The sequence below is a fragment of the Salarias fasciatus genome, chromosome 10 (assembly GCF_902148845.1).
Source record: "Salarias fasciatus chromosome 10, fSalaFa1.1, whole genome shotgun sequence".
Taxonomy (NCBI): Eukaryota; Metazoa; Chordata; class Actinopteri; order Blenniiformes; family Blenniidae; genus Salarias; species Salarias fasciatus.
This window is the reverse complement of record NC_043754.1, coordinates 5,129,056-5,144,930: the sequence shown is the minus strand read 5'-3', so window position 1 is coordinate 5,144,930 and position 15,875 is coordinate 5,129,056. Positions and strand designations below refer to the sequence as shown.

At 45.7% G+C, this 15,875-nt stretch overlaps 1 protein-coding gene across 5 annotated transcripts in view; it reads left to right on the top strand.

Moving 5' to 3' along the window:
- dscama (Down syndrome cell adhesion molecule a) overlaps positions 1-15,875 on the top strand; it is a 103,986-nt gene that overhangs the window by 31,476 nt on the left and 56,635 nt on the right. Inside the window, exon 1 of one of the 5 annotated variants that reach the window (XM_030101611.1) lies at positions 15,732-15,738. The exons of the other annotated variants lie outside the window; for them this stretch is intronic. The gene's annotated coding sequence lies outside the window, so the exon portion shown is untranslated. Of the gene's footprint in view, positions 1-15,731; positions 15,739-15,875 lie in introns of those variants that run through there. 5 annotated transcript variants of the gene reach the window in all.

Sequence of the window (15,875 nt, the reverse complement as noted above, 5' to 3'; positions counted from 1 at the left end):
GCGATGTGCGAGCAGTTCAAATGCCATCAGAAGCATTACATAAATGTTTCAGAAACAGGCAGTGTGTGTTCCCGCTCCACTCTGAACACTGGTGATGGCGGGGGTAGGAGTTCACTTAATCCTTTGCCGTACACTGCGCCGCCGCCGCCGCCGCCGCCGTAGCCTACAGGTATCGTGGTGTAATAAACGGCTTTTGTTGGGAGCAGCCTTGCAGCTCGCTGTCGGTTTTTAACCCTCTTTCTTTGAATGCACGTAGGAAGCGCAGCCATTGGTGCAGCGCAACCTTGAGCAGGGCGCTGGAGAGGAAGGGGGGGGGGGGCAATGGTTTTACTGGTGTGGTGAAGATGGAGATGGAGGAGGAGGGAGCGAAGAGAGGATAACTCTCTCTCTCTTTCCATTCCCGCTCTGTCGACAGGCAGGGTTGGGACTCTGACGTGTGACAGGCTGGATGGAGAGTCTTTTTTTCCAGCATTCGTCATTCTGTCTGCCCATGATTGGCTGGAGTATTGTTATTCACTCAAAAAAAAAAAAAAAAAAAAAAAAAAAAATGGGTCAGGTGGCCTGTGGAGAGCGCGGTGTTTGTATGGGCCGCGCTCGTGCACGCATACCTGCACACGCATCCTGCGCGGCGCGGGGTTACGCCGTGCAGATAAATAGCAGATAAATGAAAATAAATCCAGGTTGTGTGGCGAGCGTCGCTCGCGCTCGGTTCGCCGTGTCCTCACACCCAGCGGCGCGGGCTTAGCCGGATAAATAAAGGGTTGCACTGAAGGAAAGGAGAAAGGAGAGGGAAAAAAAAAAAAAAAAAAGCTGGAGAAGAAAATCAATACTTGTGTGCATGAATCTGGCTGCAGCTGCCACAAAGCATTATGGGAAGATGACGGGTAGATGGAGCGGGGCTGGGCAGCGTGCAGGCTGCATGATGAGCTTAAAAAAACAGAAACACACACACCTGAGCATGAAAACATGACACACAAATACATTTTGTATTTGTGTTCATACTTCATAATTTATACAATTTAAAAGAATTATAAAATGTCCACTGAAAGAACAAGAAACATTGCTCAATATTCACAACAATGGGGGATAAAATGAAAAATAATGGATTATTTTTAATTGACGTGAAATTATGCTTAATTATACAAAATGTTCTTTATTCAAATTGTTGAAAACACATTAATTTATTCCAAAATACTTGAAAAAAATGAAATTTTCCCAAGTATGTAATTCAATTGAAAGTCTTAGTCTGTCCATTTTACAACAATTTTTTTAATGTTACATAATGCTTTGTGTTAACCGATTTTTTACATTTTTTTGCATGATTTTAGCTTTAAATATGAATGGGGGCTTGTAAAATTAAAAGAGACATAAAATGATCAAGCCTGCAGGGGGCATTCAATAAATTCTTGACCGAACTTTTATTCTTCTTGGTGATGATTTCCGAAAGGATGGCTATAAAGAATTATTGGCCGGTTTGGAGAACAGTTTGAATGAGCTGTTTTCTGACTGTAGAAACTTGACATTGTTCATTCTGGATTCTTGACATGACAATTAGCTGAAATGTGAGATAAGATTGTTGTAAGAAATGAGTCTCATCAGTGATTCGGGCTCAATAGTTGATGATCCATTCAGATCAATCAAAAAACTCATCAATGTTCCTGGTTTTCTGTTATTGTTGAATATTTACTTTATGAAACAATAAAAACAAATTTGAGTCCGGTATTGTGTAAAACTTTAGTTTCATTTTTTTTGTGGAAGTTCCACTTTTATCATCAGGAATGGATCTGATGGGCTTCAGATGTTCTCCAACACAGAACACCAAATCCAGAGAAAACGTCACTAAAATATCTATAATCACCTGCATGTAGAGTTTGTGCAGTGTAAGGACAAGTAATGATGATTGTCTTAATTTTCAGTTCCTGCTTTTCGACTTTATTTCACAATAGTTCAAATTTTTGCACAGCACAATGTAAATATAGATTTATTATTGGAATTCAAGCTCTATCAGATAACATGGAAGTCACAAGCTTTTCTCCCTTTTGTAACCCATCCTGAATGCAAACATTCCCAGACCAATTTGTCGATTTTTGTGTTAACTGGTGCCTCGTGTGCATTCACCATCGTGAGATTCAGCAAGGCAGCTGCAGTTCATTTTATGGAAACTACGTTAAAAAAATATAGGTTTACGATGTTATTATATTATCTGTTTCTAAAAGATACCATTAAAATTTGTTGTACCTTGTGCAGAAAAAGAGTTTTTTTTCAGTGAAGCCTGCAGTTTTTCCTCTGCGTGCTCACTGCCTCTCTCCATGCAGCCTGCTGCTCCAGTCTTAGCCTGAGACTGACAGAGATATTAATTAAATTGGGTGATTCTCTCTCTCTCTCTCTCTCTCTCTCTCTCTCTCTCTCTCTCTCTCTCTCTCTCTCTCTCTCTGTCTCTCTCTCAAACCTCTGTACCATGGCTGTTTGCTCACCAATAATCGCAATTTGTTCTTTATTAAACTCTCTTGGCCGGGAACAATTAGGGTGTGAGCTGGATGTGCCAGCGCTGTGTGTGTGTGTGTGTGTGTGTGTGTGTGTGTGTGTGTGTGTGTGTGTGTGTGTGTGTGTGTGTGTGTGTGTGTGTGTGTGTGTGTGTGTGTGTGTGTGTGTGTGTGTAGGGAGGAGGTGGGGGGAGAGTTAGAATTACTAAACACTGCTTAATCTTTGATAAACAGTGAGGGTTTTTTTTGTGGCGCTGCAGTTTGGCACATCTTCTATATGCTGCTGTGCCGGAGCTCGCTGATGGCTGCACTGCTTCCTCCTCCTCCTCCTCCTCCTCCTCCTCCTCCTCCTCCTCCTTCTCTTCCTCCTCCTCCTCTGGCTCTTGGACCTGGACCTGAGTCAGGTCATGCTTGGCTCCCTGCCAGGATACAGATTAGCTATAAGCGCAACATGAGCTAATCGTAGAAGGAGCCACCAATTAATTGGCACTTAGACGTTGTGCGGACGGTATGGATCTGTTGGGCTGCGGGATGCTGTCGTCTGTCCCGGTGATTGGCACTGGAGTCCCCGTCTGACACGGGAAGGAAAAGCGCCTCGTTCGGCAGGTTCAGGTGCGATCAGGGGAGGATTGGCTTCGTGCGTTTGAGTTTGGGAGGCGATGGAGGCAAGGCGACACATTGCATGTTGCGGTTTGGGTGCAGAAGCAATGAGATCTCATTCAGAACACCTCACAGCACAGGAGGACAGGACGTTTTCATTTGAGTTACCGGTTATAAATAATCCTCAAACGGCCGCACATGGTCCCAGCAAAGTGTTGCTGTAAGATTCAGCCGTAAACAAGGTAAAAACAGTCATTTCTCGTTAAAAGTCCCATATTTGAGGCCTTCGAATTCCAGTGTGAGAAGATGTGGGGAAAAAGTAGAGAGATGTGAAATCAGATGCAGGTGGACGAGCGTCCCTCACAGTAACGTCAGCCTACTGGCAGCTCTCTGATTACTCTGTGAGTGATTTAAGAAAAAAATAAAGAAGAGCGGGGACTCCGCCTCCTCGCCTCGCCTCTCCTCGCTGTCCTGACAACACCGAGCTCCGGCGCTCTGACGTCAGGGGAGGTTTTTTAGAGAGTGGTCGAGGGAAGACCTTTGACTGGTGACTGCAGCACGCGCCGAGGAACCTGCAGAGCGGCTGGCGTGCACATCAGTATGCACGCGCGTGTGTGCGTAGCAGAGGGAAGAGATGGTGGGGTGATTCGGCGTGTGTGTCGGTGTGTAGGAGGAGGAGGAGAGCGAGGGGGAGCTGGCTGTGAATGGCTGCTCTTATCGCGTGCATGCAGCTGCTGCAGTGTCTTTGAGAGACAGAGGGGCTGTCCATGCACGCCACTCACTCTGCCTATTCACAGCCGCCGCCCCCCCCCCCCCCATCCCATCCCCCCACCTCTACACCCCTCTGTCTGTCTGTGCTGCATTTCATGGCAAGAAAAATAGGAGGGGGGAAAGAAAAGCCCCATCATGACTTGTGTTTTAATGCAGACTCATGACGCGAAGGCCTTCGTTTTCGCCACAAGTCAGAAAGTCTTTCTTCTTTTTTGCATGGATGAGAGTGCACTTATTTGGAATTAGAATATTAATCAAGGTTTTGTTGTATTGAGGTAAAGTAAGTAAAAAAAAAAAACGAGAGAGAGAGAGAGAGAGAGAGAGAGAGAGAGAGACCTGCTGCATGCATGCAATGCCGATGAGTCCGCTAATCACAAACTGCGAATAATGAAGTGAATTAATGCAGTGGGGAGCCGGCGTCAGTCCAAAGGTGACCCACAGAAAGGTGTTTCCAGCGTGAGCCGCCCTGGGAAATCACCTTGATAGATGGACGTCTCAGGCAACACCGCCCCCCCCGCCCCCCCCGCCCCGCTCCATCCCTGCTGGGTGAATCCAGGGACCACTCTGGGATTTTACCCCCCCCCCTCCTGACGATGCTCGCCGGCCATCTTTGCCCAGGTGCGCTGTCATGTATCACTACACTCCTGCAGCTTCCTTGTTGTTGTGTTTTTTTTTTTTTTTTTTACAAGCAGTGATGTGTAACCTTGACTGGGAATAAAGGAGCAGATGCTGAGAGAGAGAGAAAGAAAAGATGATTAAGAGTCAGTTTGGAGCCTGAACGTCACACACAGCTAGGAAGGAAATTTAAATTAATATATTTGATATAATTTCAACGCTAAATATTAGTATTGGTGCTAAAATTTTTAAAACACAAAACAATTTTTTACATTTTGTGTTGAAAATTAATTTTTTCTTCTTTTACATTTTTTTTGTGGTATAATTTATATAAATTACAATTAAATCCGATCAGTTTAAATCAAGAGAAGACTGGAAATTTGTCGCAGTTTAATACAATTTAATAAAATGTAAATTTAATTCATTTTAGTTAAACAGAAATGACATTTTGTTAAATGTTAAAACATGAATGACAAAAGCTTTTTGAATAATTTAGCCTTAACAGAAATTTTAAATTAAAGAACAGAGCAAAATAATTATGCAAGGCCCCAAAAAATACTTTAATTTCTTTTGCATTTAATTTGTTTTAATTTATAAGAGCTGATGCATTTCTATTCTATTAAAATAATTAAAAAAAATTATTGCATTTATATATGTTAGTGATCCGAACTCGTTGATGATAATTGTGGTTTTGCTGTTATTTGAATGTCAAATTTCACGTCATTGCATATTATTTCGTTCATGTTTGGCGTGAAAGCTTTAACGACAGAGCAGCTCTTTATTCAAACATTTAAAAGATAAAAAAAAATTTGATTCCTTGGCCAACAAGACATTATTTTATCTAACGTGAGGAAACCAAATTTTTTCGAAGTGCTCGCATAATCCTTTAGTTCCACCCTGCAAGCTGCAGAGAAAGGTACAATACGGAGGAGGAGAGTGTGTGTAAAAATACATCCGGGACAAAGAAATTAAACTGAAGTTAACGCATGAAGGGTCCTTTGCATAATCTCAGTTAATCCATAATGCAGGATGCGGCGGGAGCCGTCCGAAGAATGAAGGGAACGTGTTGGAGCCGTCCAGAATAACACGGCTCCTCCAAGTTGGTGCTTTCACATGAATCGTCGCTGAAACGAGTGCAGGGATGATCCGAAGTGCAGCTAAATTTACACGACTCTCATCTATTTCTGTCTAAATGGCTGCAGACTTTTTCCAGCGTGTGCATGTGTGCGCGCGTGCGTGCGTGCGTGCGTGTGTGGTTTGTCGGATGAGCAGTGATGAACCTCAAATAGATTTTCCTCTTGCATACAGTAAATAGTCATGTTGTTGCTGAGGGCCTGAGTTGACGCTGTCAGCGGCGCCTGATTGGCTGCAGCCGGCTGTGACTCGCCGTGCGCTCGGCCAATACCCGCTTCTTCTTCTCCTTCTTTTTTTTTTTTTTTTATATCCACTCCTCCCCACCCTAAATAAATTGCCTGGAGAAATTGAACAAAAAAATTAGAGAAAGGGAGAGAGCCTTTCATCTAATTGAGAAGCTCATATTAGCTGTGGTGGGAAGATAAGCTCCTCTCTCTCCCTCAGCAGCTATTAAGCTCACTGTACGTTCGCCAGCTTCTTCTACTCTTCCTACTTCTTTTTTCCCCGGGAGCTGTCACCTCCGTGCTCCCGTTGCTTGTGCAGTTTGCTGCTCTGCATCCCGAGTGTGTGTGTGTTTGTGTGTGTGTGTGTGTGAATCCCTGCTCCACCTGCACACACGTCTTCAAAATGGAAACCAAGTCATGTGACCTTGGAACGAAACAATCACATTTCTTCATTGTTGAATTAACTTATTCTACTTTTAATTCCCCGGGTTTCGCGGAGCCTATCAGGGAATCTGTCTGAGCGAATTGAAGCGCTCGGAAGTGTGTCGCTCGTCCAATTAGAGCGTCTGAACATATGCTGCGATTGACGCTGTGGCTTAGATTGATCTGCTGGTCTGATTGTTGGGGTGTAGACGTTAACTCCCTGATTACATTGTGTCTTCCAGCCACACCCCTCCTTTCCCAAACCAGGATTACATTTCCACCATCTAATCCCGGTTTGGCGGCCTGTGCGTGTGTTTGTGTGACCCCTCGGCCCCCCCCCCTCCCTCCTCCTTCACGTCTTGGTGTGACGGTGATATTGTGGAACCCTTCGAGGGGGGTAAAAGCAATCAAGTGGTGTTATACTGGCGATTTGCTAATCCTCTGTCAATGAGGAGTGAGGAAGCAGGGAGAGGGGGGCCGCTGAAAGGTTTGCTCGTGGATGCTGCTGCCGCCGCCGCCGCCACCGCCGCCGCTGCCGCCGCTGCTCCGGCTTACTGCCTCTTTCAGTCCAAGGCAGCCATTTTGTGTCAGCATCCACGCTGTGTTGCTCCAACGCTGCTGGTTCTCAGCTCTGCTTCGAAAAGAGAGGCTGATCAAAAAAACAAACAAACAAACGAACAAACAAACAAACAAACAGTGCAGAGTCCTGAACATTTACTGAAGTCATGCATCTTTAATGCAGAAGAGGCCTTCTGGTGCGACGTGGACGGAATCAGCCTGGAGGGAAGTAATCATTTTAGAAAGATTGCATGCTGTTGATGGTGTGAATCCCTCTCATGCACACACACACACACACACACACACACACACACACACACACACACACACACACACACACACACACACCCTCTGGGGGGCAGGTGCACCCACAGCTCAAACGGCTCCTTATCTGCGGGAGAATAGCAGAGCTATAGCAGCAGTATTGTATTCCTTTGTCGGGCCTGAGCAAACACGGCCGCCTGTGCGAGTGACCGGTCACGGGGGCATTCAGAACCCCGCCCCCCCCCCCCCTCCCTTCATTGTATGTAATGGCCAGCTCCCTCTCTGCCTTGTTTGCTCGGTGTTTCTGTGGCTTTGGCGTCTGGCAGATGGGCCATCGGAGATTATACCTGCTAACGAAGAGAGGTGGGAGAGGCTGGAGGGGGGAGGGGGGAGGGGGGTGGGGGGTGGCTGTGGGGGGTAATGAGCGCTAATGTGACCGCGAGCAGCACAGAACACTGACACGAGTCCTTCCTTCAGCTCCGGATGAGTTTCAAATCAGGGACAAATGTGATGTTTTACACTTTTATTAACTCTGAAATCTTTTTTTCATATTTATTCTCAATACTCACCCAGATTTAGGATTCAAATCAACTTTGTCCAACTTCCCTTTTGAAAACTGTGCAGCGTGTACTGACTTTAAAAGGATGACTTCTCCATAAGTATTGACTGAATTTACAACTAAGAATAATGAAGTCTCTGTCATCATATCTAAGGATTTAATTTAATTCTGTTGACTTTGATGAAATTTGATAAAAAATTAAATCCCAAATTCCATAAAGTCCAAAGTCGTGTTCTGCCAAGTTTAAGGAAATCAATTACATGTTGAGATGAGTTAATGTTTCCTCAATTCAACAATAAAGCAGCAATTTTATGAACTGGTTTCAAAACATGTGACTTCTCAGTATTATGTATTGTTTTTACAGTTTTTCTTTTTCAGATGTAGATGGCTTAAAGTGTAATCATCAGATCAATCAGCTCAATATTGTGGCAAATTGTAAGCTTAGTGTCTACAATGCTGCACAAATGTTCAAAACAATTCTATATTTATAATGCACAGTACTACATTTGTTGCCAAGTATTTCACTAATTTAAATTAGCAACCATTATTGATGTGTTCCCTAAATGGTTGGTTTGTATTGAAAATGAAATGTTATCAGGCCTTTATCAAGGGCCGCTTTTGTAAAAATGACAAACTAAAGAAAAAAAGCTACAATTCTGTGTGAAATGCGCCAATCTTTATCTCCTAAAACCTGCATAAACAAGCAGAATTTACATCAAAATGTGTTTTTTTGTGTGTTATTTTCACTTGAGACACAACTTGAGTTTTCCTAAAGTACGAGACACTAGATTGAAAAAACCGTTGACCTGTGAGGTTTGTGTTGTTGTGCATCGTGATGCCACACACACACACGCACACACACACACACACACACACACACACACTCACAGCGGCCCCGGACACCTCCGAAGCAGCGCGATTACACAAGGCGTATGTCCAGACAGGACGGCCTAATCCCTGACCACCCTCCACACACGCACTCCCTCTCCTCCTGCCCCCCCCCCCCCCCCCCCCCGCCCCCGCCAACCCCACCCCACCCCCCCTCCCTCCCTCTTCGCCCTTCAACATATGGAGATGGGAGGAATTAGCACAGTGGAAGAAAATAAATGAGTTAAAGGGGCCAGCGGATTAGACGCCACAGCATTCGTTCTTGGGTGACCCGTCTGTGAATTTTCTTCGAAATTTTTTCGTGGAAGTCAGAAACAAAAACAAAAACACAAAAAACTGCAGAAACACCACAATAGCTTGACAACTCTTGAAGCTTTTTTGTGCATGTGTGCAGCCTAACAGCAGCCCTGCATGTTGCATGAGAGAGTTTGAGAAATGCAACGTGAAAAAAAAAAAAAAACAATCAACGTCGTCTGTGTTTTCTGTAAAACCTTAAAAATGATGTGATTGAATGATTTCTCCCACTTGTATTGAAAAAAGTTTTTTTTAATAATGTGTAATGAGGCATCAAATAAACTCTGAACGACTAAATGTTGATTAAATCAGTTGTAATTAGGCTAAGTATGACATTCGTGGAGAAAACTGTCTATTGGAGATGTTTTATCCATCCCAGGAGGGTCGAATCATTCATCTTTTCACATGCATGTATTCCTCTTATCAGTGGTGAGCAGATTTGAAAGCGGGGCAACGGGCGGCTGTTTTTGAAAAGCACAATCTCTGGGACCACAACACCCACAAAGCCGCGGTCTGACCCCGACGGGCTCCTCGCGTGACCCCGCCGACGCTCCCCACCCCCGATCCAGCCCCAGATCTTGTTAAATAGGATTACGCTGGCTACCTGCCATTCAGTGGCTTGGACAGGACCTCTTATCTCCTGTCTTCAGACGGCTGCCAAGAACAACATAATGCACAACGACCTACATTAAACAATGCCACATGCAGGTTTTTCCTACCGGGCCCAGGGAGCCATTGTCTTCCTGACGCTGACTTCTGCAGCGGAGTGTAGGTTACTAGGCCACTTACAAGCCTAATCGGGACCTAATGAGTGGCCTCATGCTAAAAGGCGCCGACGCTCAAGCCAATTAAATGTTTTGATGCGGGCTCCCGTGTGCGTACGTACGTACGTTTGTGCGTGCACCGCCATCGATCTGACTCGTCCACGTTCTCGTCTTTACGAGGCCCACTTTGAAAGTCATGTCCTGGAGGAGGGAGGCAGGGCGGGTCGGGGGTGGGGCCCCACGCGAGACCGCGGAGAGTGTGGCGGAGTCCGTGTCCTCCAAAGCACATGTGACAAGTCTGGAGTCCATACTCTCCCTCGAAGCAGAGACACCAATTCAGCGGCGTAAGAGGCTTTGTGGCCAAATCCCCAGTTGATCTTCATAAAGTTTGTGTCTTACAATTAAGTACAGATGGTTTGCAGCTGGTTGTAAGGCTAGTAAATAACTTGGGCCTCTATTTTCGCCAGGGATTTGGCGGAGTAATCCCTCTCTCTGACAGTTTACCAGATTCAAATCAGTCAGGGCTTTGCTTTCCTTCCACTTCTTCAATCGTTTCTCTCTCTCTCTCTCTCTCTCTCTCTCTCTCTCTCTCTCTCTCTCTCTCTCTCTCTCTCTCTCTCTCTCTCTCTCGCCTCGCCCTCCCACCTCACCCTCATTCCATCAAAAGCTCCTTATCCTCATTTGAATATGCTATCGTTCAGTGGGAGCACACACACATGACATGACTGTATCTAAAAACAGGGACGTGGGTGATTCAAGAATCGCGCTCAATTACCCCCTAAAGCCCCGCCGGTTGTGACAGGGCCGCGGTGTAGGTTGGAAATCAGCGTTTGAGGGACTGCGGATCCGCTGAGAAATCCTGTAGCGGCAGCGTGGACCCCCTGAAGATTAACATCCGCTGTGGGACATGCAAATGTGGACCCGGTAGAATAAACAAATGGCAACCTACTGCACTGTGTGTGTGTGTGTGTGTGTGTGTGTGTGTGTGTGTGTGTGTGTGTGTGAGGAGATTAAAAAGACTTTGGATTATAATGTATCACTCCCTTGTTTTTGATATGCCTCAAGCATAGAGTGTCAATAAAGATGAACAAACAGATTAAAAGTACTCGACACGAGTTATCATTTGCAATCCAAATTCCACCAGCATGCCTAAAATAATCCAAAATACCACTTATCTCATCATAACTGCATCTTAGCTGGTATTGGTTTAAATGATGAATAAATACAGGAAAAGATGTTGAGGGTGTTTGGTATATCGAGCCTCACTTTCAGTCTTCTCCATTTTTACACAATCATTAGTTATAAGTTAAACTAGAAATGTGTTCCAATTCAGTGGTATTCTTTCTTTTAACGTTTAAATCTTGATATAGATGAAATTCCTAAATGAATTCTCACTCAAACACTTCAGTCCCCGACCAAAAAAGACATGCCGACATCGTGAACGTGTTTGGTTTTTCATCCGCTGAGGACTGAAGTGAGGTTGAAGTTTTATTTGATTTCATCTGGAAAAACTCAGAGATAAACATGATTAAATATTATTTCTGCTCTGTACAACAAATTAAAAGCCATATTACAGTTTATATAGTTGTTCCACATGGATTCTTACTAATTGGGAGCCCTCAATCCCACGATCCAGCACACACTTTCAAGTCATTACTGAAGTGTTGCTTTTTCTAGTAAGTTTTGTTTTAATTAAAAAAAAAAAAGTCATTTTATTACAGAATACATAGGAAATACTGTTTCTCATGCAAATACCCAATAGCAGCCAAATAAACATTTCTAAGCAATCTCAAACTTTTGACTTTCCTCCTAAAACGTTGGGTTAGGGGTGAATTTTCAGAGTGGTACCACTGTATCACCGAAGTGCTGTCATGTTTGTCCCGACGTCTTCGTTCCTCTCCACGGGTGAGTATTTTCACGTGTTAAACATCCGCTGATAGCGCTCAGCATAAATACATGGTGGAGGATGTTGCTCGCATAATGCATGTCAGTGCGCACGGAGGAGCCCTGTTAAGCAGATCTTCCTCCCGGGACGCCGCCGAGGCCCAGAGGAAACCAAACTCTAATGAGGACGCAGTTAATTCGCTCACACATCACCGCCGAGCTGTGATCATCGCTCGGAAAGAGTTTGACCCCGCCGCTTCTCCGTTCCCCGTCCTGCCACTCCTATTATTCAAATATATTTATGTATTTAGATCGTTATTTACCGGTTGTAAGTGGAAGGAGCCGGAGCAGCCAGCAGCTCATCTGCATGAGACAGTAGCTAACTGCCCCGGGAGCGCCTCGGGATACGAACAGATGGGAGTGTTTAGCAGCCTCACCCACCTACTCCTCCCACCCAAAACACACACACACACACCTCACGTCTCCTCTCCCCGTGCGCCGCTCGCCACCCCCCCTGCCAAATGTTCAGTTAACCTGTCAGCTCTCATTGCCCAAAAAGTGGAGATGCCATATGCCTCGCTCTGACTCCTCACCCTCCGCCGCCGCCGCCGCCGCCGCTCTTCCCCCGTCTCCTTCACGGTGACATGAAAGTCCCCCTTGAAACACGAGGATGTCTCTCTACTGCCGTTTGATTCCCAACGCCTGGCTGAGATCACAGCGATCGCAGGCGTAGCTTGTCTTGTATAATAAAAAAGCAGTCACTTAGCGTTACACGACACAGTGGGAGCGCGTTTACCGCAGCTGCGCCGATGAGACTTTTGATGATCTACTCGGGTAAATACAACAAATAACTTACGGCGAGGGGAGACGCCGCGCCGTCTTCTGTTTGTAATGCGAAAATGAGAGCTCATGCGGTCTCATCAGCCGGCTGCTGGATGAATGTAAACGCTTCATTTCTCACCGAGAGATGCTGATTGTTGAAATCAACCTGCGGCGGGCGGGCGGGCGGGCGGGCGGGCGGCTCGGGAGCTTGTCCCGTGTTATAACATCTGATAGCAGCCTCCTCTGCGAGCGCGGCCCGTCCCGTCCAGCGGAGTCCAGGCCATTTGCCCTTGCACAGAGGGCAGCTCCCAGCAGGCCTGGCCGCAGTGACAGTTTGTTGTTGTTTATAAGGTCATCCCCACCACAGGGGGCAGCATATTCATTACACCCACCCCATGGCTCTGTTTGTCTCTGGCAGCCTGTTTCTCTGTGGGCTCCTGTCAGAAGGTCAGAGGGTACTCACTATCATCCTCCTCTCGCCTTCTCCGGCAGGCCGGGAAAGTCACCGTGCCTCCGGGTGGAGGAGAGAGGCTAATTGGGCTCATCAAAACAAAAACTGTCAGGTTTACATAGAGAGGGGGGGAGCGGGGCGGGGCGGGGGCATTCTGGAGTAGAGAGTCTAATGCTGCTGCATCAACATTCAGGTGGAGTGTTAGAAACACAGCGATGGCTCCGTGCTTGGTTAAACCATGAGAACAGGGCTGTCGCTGGCCGGAGCCAGAACACATTCCACTCCTGGAGGGAATCGAGAAAACCTGAATACCTGAGAATATCTGGCAATCATAGAGCTGAAAGTCACATGTGGCTCTTTCAATGCCCCTGATCACATAGTTCAATTATCTTCATTCCATCTTGAGCTGGTTTAGAATATTTCTTTTTTTCTCCTCTTCAGACAAGTAGGGTTTTATAACATACTTTTCACATGTTTCAACAAGCTCCTCTTCAAAAAGGTTTTTATATCTGGTGTTATGAAGGCGTGACCAGCTGATATAGAGACATGTTGTCCAGCGCCACCGGATGATGTCGCTGATGGAGACGAGAGGCTCCAACAGAAATATGTGGTAGAAGGAAAAAGTATTATCGAACCCCTGATCACATGATGGATGTAATGGAGTGTCCTTTTCGTTCCATGTTTAGTACACCATTATCTGTTTTCGCTCACGTATGATTAAAGTCTGAACAAATGATGACGTCAAGTTTTAACCTCGTCTTGATGTAGATAAACTTATTTGGTGAAGCTCCAGATCAAGTTCTGCAGGAGTAATAGCTGGATTCTTGGATATCACTTTCATCACAGTCCTTCTTAAAATCATGCATCGTGTTGGTTTTTATTTGGAGATGTGTTGTTGTTGAGTCCTTTCTCTGGCCCGTTCACCCCTGCTTTAATCAGAAATGTTTCATTTGACTGGATATTTCTTAATATTGCCTGCATACTTTTTAAAAACAGGGATTTCAAATAAAACCAGCCTGCAAGACGCCCAGTCTGGCCTGCCAATGTACCAAGCAACGCCGTGAGAAACATGCATTTCATATCTGAGCTGTGTTCTTTCAGTTTGACTGTGCATACAGTCCATGTTATGTACCTTCATTTTCAGCTTCTTTATTGCAAATTTGTTCTTTATTCTGGCTGAAAATGACTTACACTCATAATAAGGTTGAAGTATACACACGTTTCGGCACCTATTTCATTCTCTTTGACGCCCGGATCGACCGGTTGAGCTTGAATAATTGAGACGATGGTTTGGATTTCTGGTTGGGCTCACCTGCAGCAGCCCGGTCGTACGTGTGCTGTATTCTCAAAGAGAGGCAGGGAGAGACCGAGAGGCAGAGCAAAGAAGTGTCTGGGAGTGCGAGCAGCCGGCTAAGTGAGGTTGTTAGGAGGAAGCGCTGACAGTCCAATCCAGCACAGCCACCATTCAAAAGACAGCTCCTTTTGTTTCTGCCTCCCTTTGCTTCCCTGTGTGTGCAGTAACCCACTGACACCTCCCTCTGATCTGCTCCCCCCACCCCTCTCCCCTCTGACTACACCCCCCCCCTCGCCTCCACCTCCTGATGCATATGCCTAAGAGTCACTCTCCTGGTTGCCACAGTAACCGGCTCACCTCTCTCACTCCCGCTCTCCCTATGTGTCTTTCTCCCTCTCACAATGCACCTAAACAGGAGAGTCTGTCTCCGGCTGACAGAGACAAGAGAAATCACAGAGGGAGGTGGGGGGGTTGGAGGGGGGGTTCAGAGCTTTTGTACAATTGTCATCCGTTTTTTTTTCCCCCCGGTTCTTATCTGCACGCCGAGCCGAACAGAGTGTGAATGAAGCCGTCGGAGGAGCACGAATGTGCAAAGACAGCAGTCCTTCTTATTGCTAAAGCAGCGTCCTCCACCTGCCCCATCCCCCCGCCCACACATCAGTCCACCCCACCCACCTCCTCGTCGCTCAGTGGCGTTCAGGTAGCGTTCGTGGCCGAGGACGAGTCATTCGGCACCTGAGCCCCTGTCTCTGTCTGCCTGTCCGTCCGTCCGTCTGACAGCGACTCTCAGAATGTGTCCAATCCCAAATTACACTCTCATTACTTCCTAATTACCCCGGACACAACAGCCACTGGTCACACAATCACAAAGAGAGCAGATTCTAAATCACTTACATTCATTCTGACATTATTTGTGGGACTTTTTTTTCCCCCTGTGTCTCTCTTTTTCCCCTCCACTGGGTGGTGGCATGTTAAATGCTCCCCCGGTGATTGTGGTAATTTAGAGCAATATGGTAATAGGGGTGCTGATGGCTATTTCTGCCTCTCGCCAGCCGCTGTTTTTGTCCCTCTGCGAGCTGTTGTCAGCTAAATTACATTGAAGGTTTAATTGGCTATTTAGATCACAGTTGATGAATGATAAAAATCAGCTCAGTGATCATTGATTATCACTTCTCAGATCATGCGTCATAAATTAAAGCCCGTTGTCTGTGAGTTGGAGGAGCGGAGCCGGCCTCCTCCTGAAGGTGCGATCTTTGATCTACGATCTGTCTTGCTGCTTGTTTACATCAGAACTCATTGACGGGAATGTAATATTTCATGAAGAATAATGAATATAAGCAAAATTAAAAATAGAACCAAAATATTTTGTCCGAATAATGAATGATAAGTCTAAAATCCCAAAAACTTTATGAGAATCTGTAGAGAAATAATGACATTTTGTTTGAATCTAAAGCTGAAGTGACAAAAGAGTAGTAATTAAAACTCGTGTTCGGAGTTTCCATTTGTTTCCAACGTATGTATCATTTTTTAACAGAGCTTAAATGTGTCAGTCTGGTTCGATACTATAATATAATATTAGCATAAAGCAATATAAAATGTATTTATGAGCCCCGCCTTCGTCTCATAGACCCCCATGTTATCCGAAAAAGCGCCGGTCAGCTTCAGTCAATAGATTTCGAGCTTCTGCTTTGTCATACTGTCAATCAACGTGTGCATGCAGCCAGAGAGCACGGCCGCTCGCCCAGGCAGAGGTGAGTTAGCTCCGCAGCAGCCGCCCCGCTTACCTCGGATATATCCACTGTCTGCTGAACATCCACCGTAAACAGCTCAACATGGAGGATGCTGTG